The sequence below is a fragment of the Buteo buteo genome, chromosome 20 (genome assembly GCF_964188355.1).
Source record: "Buteo buteo chromosome 20, bButBut1.hap1.1, whole genome shotgun sequence".
Lineage (NCBI taxonomy): Eukaryota > Metazoa > Chordata > Aves > Accipitriformes > Accipitridae > Buteo > Buteo buteo.
The window spans coordinates 24,288,284-24,295,391 of record NC_134190.1 but is presented as its reverse complement, the minus strand read 5'-3'; positions in this window follow the sequence as shown (position 1 = coordinate 24,295,391).

The window sequence follows — 7,108 nt, the reverse complement described above, 5'->3', positions numbered from 1 at the left end:
TTCCAAGATAGTTTTACAGTGGGAGAGCAGCTGAATGTTGCTGCTCCTGGAAATGCCTGGCAGGGTGAACGTTTTCTCACAGCTCCTGTTCATGACAATCCAGCAGGCAGTTCCCTGTCACATTTTTATTACCTCATGTAATTTTCTGTGAGCTGTCATCTTCTGAGTTTATATATGGCTAAGTGCAATCCCTCTGTTCAGCAAGGGAGTCATGGCTCACTGATAGCTGGGGTCTCTTCTGCTGTTATGAAAACAACGGTGTTTTATTCCTGAGGACACAGACCTCCACTCTATAGCTGTTATCTCTTATTTCTGTCATCAGCTAGTGAAGGGTCCCGTGCTTTACCATGCTGGATGGTCTTAATGGGATTTTTTTTTTTTTTTTTTTTATGTAGTCTGGGCTTTGCAGGATAGACACCTGGCTTGTGAAAATGATTCCTTTGGGCCTTAGAGGCTATGAATCCGTATCAGTGATCTCTCCACATGGGAATCCTGCTATAGCTTGGTGAATGGCTTAGCCTGAGCCCAAGATCCAGCGACTCCGAGTGAAACATTAAATGCTGCTGTAAATTTGCTCTCTCTCAGTCTGTGTAATTTTTTTTTTTTTGCTGAAAAACAACAAACCTATATCAAGTCCGTAAATGTCCTTGGAACCACAGGCAGCAAAATCCAGAGCTAGCACGACTGGATACGTGCAGGATGTCCCGTTTTCAAGCCCCATCCTCTCGTAGCCGGTGCGGTGCCAGCTGAGCAGAGCCAGCCATTAAAGCCCAGGCGGGTTCCCTGCCCCTGCCCCTTTTCTAGGAGGCTGCGCAGCTCCTCTTCCTCATTCAGCTCCTCTCTGGCCAGCCTGGGGATGCGACGGGCAGCCTCCCGCCAGCCGCTGGTCGGTCGCGGGGCAGGATCCCACGTGTGCACGGAGGGGCCGAGCCAGCGTTTGGCTTAGGGGTGTGCGGAAAGGGCTGCAGCGCGTGTTGCGTTTCCATCCAGATATTTCTCTGAGCACATCGGTGGCTTGCCCAGGAGCTGGCTACTGAACAGAGGCTTCCCAGGCCTTTGTTTCAAGAGGATTTTTTCTTCCTTTAAGTAGATAGCGTATTTCTACCAAAAATAAAAATATAAAGGTGGCAAGTAGCCATGGTTAAGGCATAAAAGCGGTAGCTTTTTACCTGAAGTATTAGCAGGAAGCTCTTGTGCTTTAACAGCAATCCTTTTAACACCATGGATTATTACAGCTGACCAAAAGGTGTCTCCTAATTATTAGCCATATGCAGGTCCCTCTGACTTTGATAGGAAAAGGTCTTTCCTAGCTGTAGTAGTTCAGTTTCTGAGTTATACCCTGTATTCTTTGCTGGTTTAAGTTTTCTTATGAGACTCATCACAGAAGAGGTAGGCAATACTTTTACTGCTGTCCCTCTGTATAGACAACCCCTCGCTTACCTTGTAAAAAACCATCAAGGCTATAACCATTAGCAGCGTCGCTGCACCATTTCCCCCCTGGTGTTACCGAAGTAAACATTTCCATAATAGGTATCCCAAAAGCTCCCTAGGGAAGAAAAGTATGTATTGTAATGCAGGAAGGTTTCCTTTGCTTGCTTTCAGCACTGTTAACACCATGTCCTTGCCATGCTCTGATTAATTGCCCTGCTTTTATCATGATTAGCACATTTACCATTAGGCTGGCCAGCTGTCAAGCTAAGTTCAATCACAGCTGACAAGCGCTAACTGCCTTTGTGATTTTACATTTCTAACTGATCGTCCCAAGAAGATAAAAGGCCCAAATCTCCCAGCCCTGCTTATTCTAGGCAGAAAAAACTCCTCTCTGCGCAGCTAACGGTACTGGCTTAATTAACCTAACTTGAAGAGGGCATTGCACAAACAGCAGAATTGAACCCATTTTCTTTTTCTTTAAGAACAAATTGTACGCAATTTAGATAGTGGAATTGCTTATGCACCCAATATTCAATTACATCTGGCTCTAGAGGAGAAAACACCTATCAGACAAATTGGATCTCCCTTTGCCTGCTTCTGAAACGCGCACATTGGTACCGGTGTGCAACAGGCGTTCGGGGTGCAGGGGAGCGGGAGAGGAGAGCTGGTTTTCTTACAGGTCTTTGCGTCACTACTTATCACTGCACTCTTACAATGGAGAGAGCAGACACAGCTGTCACCCAGAAGCATAATTTGAAAAAAAAAACCCCAACAAAATGTATCCTCCCCTTTTTTCAGTGGTGCGGAATGAATTCTGCGTCTTAACTGAGACAATCCTGCTGTGATTTGAGAAAGTCTAAATCTATATTACGTTCCAGCCTCTCCATTATGCAGCAGCTCGGCACACATCTATGCTTTCTTTTACTTTATGGACCACCTCTTCTCGTGCCGCTTCACTATGTTGTTCCTATGGTTTTTGTCACTGCCACTAGTGATCCAATTCTTCTTTTCAGGCAAGGAACCCCTTGGTCATCAAGTAACCTGATCTGCTTGCAAACTGCAAAGCCTGAACTTTGATTCAGAAATAGTATCAGTGAAGGGAGCTCCTTTGTGGGAAATTACCCATTCTCCTATCATCTGTAGAGAAGCTTATATCTACTCTACCTAGTGTTCAAATGCCTTTTTAAACCAGCTGGTTTATGGGGGCAGGGGAGGAAGGCTGCCTCGCATCTACTCTTAGGACATTGTTGTCTCTTGCTGTCTATGAGTTTCCCTCTTCCTCTACTAAAACGTGAGCTCTATAGAGACAAATCAGTCTCTGATCACTGTGCATGAAAGAAGAATAGACTTTCAATGCCAGAACAGCAATTACAGTCTAGGTCTAATAATTTTGACTTCTAGAGAATTAATATAAGTAGATTGAAACAGCCTAAAATGCATAGTATAGTTGATGTAGCACAGGCATTTCACTGTCCCAAAGTAGCTGGTATACAGGTGGCTGGATTTTTACAACTGTTGCTTGGTAAAAGTTGTTGAGACCTCAGCTCATTGCAACAGGGACAACTGATGCTCTCTCTGACACTTAGGGATGGCTGACATGGTTTTTACCAAGTAAGACACATGGGAGCATTTTGTGGGTTAAATAAGCCAGAGTTGTGTCCTGTTTGTCACTACTGAAAGTCACTTTTTAACTTTTTGGTTTGTGCCACCATTATGATCTTCTAGATTCAGGTATTTTAACCCTTTAGCTTCCTCCAAAAACAATAGCCAAGCATTACTGGTGGATTTGCAGTGCCCACATAGGGAAACTTGTATGAGATGCTTCTGTTCTTTTCTCATGGTCAGAGTCTGGCTCTGAGCTCAAGTTCCTACAGGTGGATTTCTGTATTACTTGGTCCTCTTTAAATGAAACTTGCATTTTAATACACTGTGATTTAATAAAGGCTCTCCAGAAAAATCTAACCTCTCCTCTGCAATATTTCTCTCTTCTGCTCTAATTTATCCTTTGAACAGCAGTATGCAATTCACTGGCATTAATCTGTGGACTTTACACTGCAGGAGAGGACAAATAAGTGACTGCTCCCAAGTAAGTAGAGTTATCCCCTCTTCCAGGTGCCATCAAGGCTGATTCATCTAACTTGCAGATGAGACCAAGGAAAGGTTACACTGTAAGTGAGAAAGGATTCTCTTTTATACAAGTGGACAAAAATATTTAATCATTGCATGCTTCTGCTCTGTGGGTTGTAGCATTCTCAGTGCTCTGGATTAAAATAGCATTATTGCTTGCTTTTGTACAACAGCAGCATCCCGGCTTTAGTTTTGCAGAGGAAACTTCTACATTATTATCGATGCTGAGATGGTGCATACAATGTAAGTCTAAGACTAATAGCCCAGAGCAAGCGTGACTGCAGAGAAACAACATACTAAAGTACGGGAGGAAAGGTTGCACAGAGGAGCCAAAGTACTAATGTTTCTATGATTAATAATCACCTACTGCCTGTTCCACTTTACCAAATGCTGCTGAAAATAATGATGTAGCTTCAGCATAATGAATTTCCCCCAGCTCATCTGAAAATCTCTTTATCTGGGTATTTTGGCTGTCCTCCACTTTGGCTGAGTAGAACTGTTTCGTCATCGTGAAACCACTTGAGAATTTGAGTTGAACAGGACAAAAGGAAAAAACAAAAATCTGAAAGAGCAAATGGCAGCTCAATTTGAAAGCGACTTCATGTAAGCAGAGAGGCTGAGGCTGGCAAAAGCGAAAATGCTACGGGGTCTTAAGTTTCTTTGTAAAATCTGGATGATATTTTTTCAGAAATATGCCTTTTCTTTTATAAGGGAAGGCTCTATAAAAATGTTGGGGGTTTTCTCCTCACCAAATCCGGTGTCAAAGATCTTAATCACTGGGTTTATATTTTCTTTCTAAATTTCCCCCTCGATCAAACTGATTGCGTTTGAATGAGTGCATTAGAACCAGAGTTTCAATACACCCATGTGTTTCTGTAAATATTCTTCTGGAAACAGTATGCCTGTCTTACTGAATCTGCATATGTTTTTCTGCACTGTATCTTCACTTATCAAATTAATTGTATTCAAGCCAGCATCAAATGCTGGATTCATATTTAGCACAAGTTTAGTGTTATACTGGAGATTTAGAATGAGGATGCTGTTATATTACATTACGTTACGTTTAGGTAGGCTTTAAAAGGCCCTGCTGGAGAGCAGAGGCTCCTTATGATATGCTATGTATGCAAAGCAAGGAAGCTGTATATTAAAATTAACAAATCCAAGAATATATAATCTAACTACATAAAGGGTGAGGGGGACCGAGGCTCAGAGCAGCAAAGTGAGTGAAAAGTCCTCAGCAGAGCCAGGATGAAAGCCTACGTTCCTGTTTGCCAGCATCCCTTCCATCACTCACTTTGCTTCTCCTCTCCTACCTTGGCCACTTACCAACTGTACTGAAGAGACTTTGGGCTTTATCTGTGATTTCTTCAGCCAGTTGATTCACACTGTCAACATGCTTGAGGTTTTCTGTATATATGCAATTACCAACGTTATTAGAAAGTTAAGGATGGAACAGTACTTTTTTTTTAAAAAAGAATCATCAGATGATCAGCATCAGATGACTTTCAGATAAGAATGGAAATACATCCTAAACAAATTGTAGCCCCAAAGAGGGAAACCAGAAAGGGCATTCTTGCATTTTTTTCAAGGAAACATAATTCCCCCCCACCCTCCCCAAACAACAATTTTCTGCTTTCTTTCAGCTGATTCAGATTTAAAGTGAGAGAAATTTCTGAGTTCAACGACAATAACCAAGAAGCTAGACAGCATCGTGTACACTAGGGGCTTAAGAGTTTTCACAGGTTTTCTTGCATCATATCCAGAAGGTATTGCATAAGCTGTGTTATGGAACATGGGGAAAATTGTACACGTGGCAAAAACCCTTGTTCATTGTGAAGATGTTAGTTATTAATGGATGCAACATTGAAACAAGGTTACTGCCCCTAAAATCTGCCCAGTTATTTATATGTAGTGAAGTATTCAAGAAGATGCACTATAGTAGGCTTAAATATTAATATTTCACTTCCCCATAAAATAAATTTTCTAAAACTGGGTGTGCTGATCATCCCAAGTGTCTATTTTAAATTTACTGTCAATGTATTTTTCACTCAGGCTCTACTTCTAGAAGTGGTTTCCAGCTCTGTAATGTTGACATGTGGGAATCTTTATAACAATATCTACAAATAACCAGGATCAATAATGTGGTTCTTCAGGGTAATGTTCTTGTCTAGAAAGATATGTAGGGAGTATTATTCACCACGCAGTTAGTACATGTTCCTCAGTTGCAAACAAACTGTAGGTAAAGAGATCATCATACAACAAAAACTAAGTTACAACTGGACCTGAAGATGAATCACCCTGCCTTCCAAAGGATTAATTTTATCTTACATGAAGAGGAAACAAAGAAAATGGGAAAGGGAAAAAAAAAAGGCAATAAAGAAGTACAAAATGCAAATATAAAAGGACTGGGAATCTTACAAATTTGGAAGCTCCCATATTTGGGCTGCCTTATATCCTAGTCAAAAAAATGGATGTTCTGCTGATATGAAAAATTCTGCATTTTTCAGGTAGCTCTATATTTTAACACATACTACAGATTGGAGGGTTAGGGCCACACAATAAATCAGGTTTGTGGCCTGGTAGTTCTCAGAAAACCTCACTTCAAAATCAATTTTCCTGTGTGTAAAGGGATGTGATTTTGTAGCTTGCATCTGTTTCCCATGGAAAAATCTTTTTATAATGGAATGGCTAACAAAGCTTCATTTCCTTGCTAAGAACATACTCAAAACTAGAAAAGCAAGTGTTATACAGTGTTGATGTAGCAACAAATTGGAGAATCCATAGAAAACAATGTCTTAAATATCTGAGTTAGCTTTACAATAAATCATTGTTCAGAAGATTTGCCATGACATTGGGGTTTTTTTGTGGCTGAGTATTCAGATGGCTGCCCTAGTTGCACGCATCCTTTTCACAGCCTTGCAACCTCCAGGGCAAAAAGGGAAAGCTTTGTGGCATGTTCAAGATTTCTCAGCAAAAGAAGGAATCGAATCCCAGCCTCCTGTGGCATGGAGGAGTCAACTAACGGTGGAGCTGCTGAGTGTCCTTCTGTCCCACGTGAGGGAGGCAGAGGAAGAGCAACCTGCAGTTTGGGGTGGGAATTATGGATCAGCTTTGCTGTGTTGCTGTTGGTAAGTGATGTGATTTGGGCAGCTCTCAGAGTGTAAAGGGACCTCCCTGGCAGTGACCGAGGTAGCTCACAACCCTCATATGACGGCTGAACAGAAACATTTTAGACTTGTATTAAAAAACAAGACGGACTTAGCTACCCACTGTGGCAGCATTTAGGCACCTGAGGTAATAAGATTCTCTCAAAGCTCATTACGAGCAAATCAGGTTACCTTCATGATGGATGAGGCTCAAGATTTAGTACTAGGGACTCTCCTACACCCCCGCACACCACAACAGGCAGACTCGCTGTCCCCTGGGCCAGGCAGCCACCGAGTCTGGGCTGAATCTGAAAAATTGAAAGGTTCTCATAAATGGAGGACAGGAAAGGGGAAAGCAGGCTTGCGCTAGCTGTTAGGAAGTTGCTTGCGAGCAGTAGTGGAGA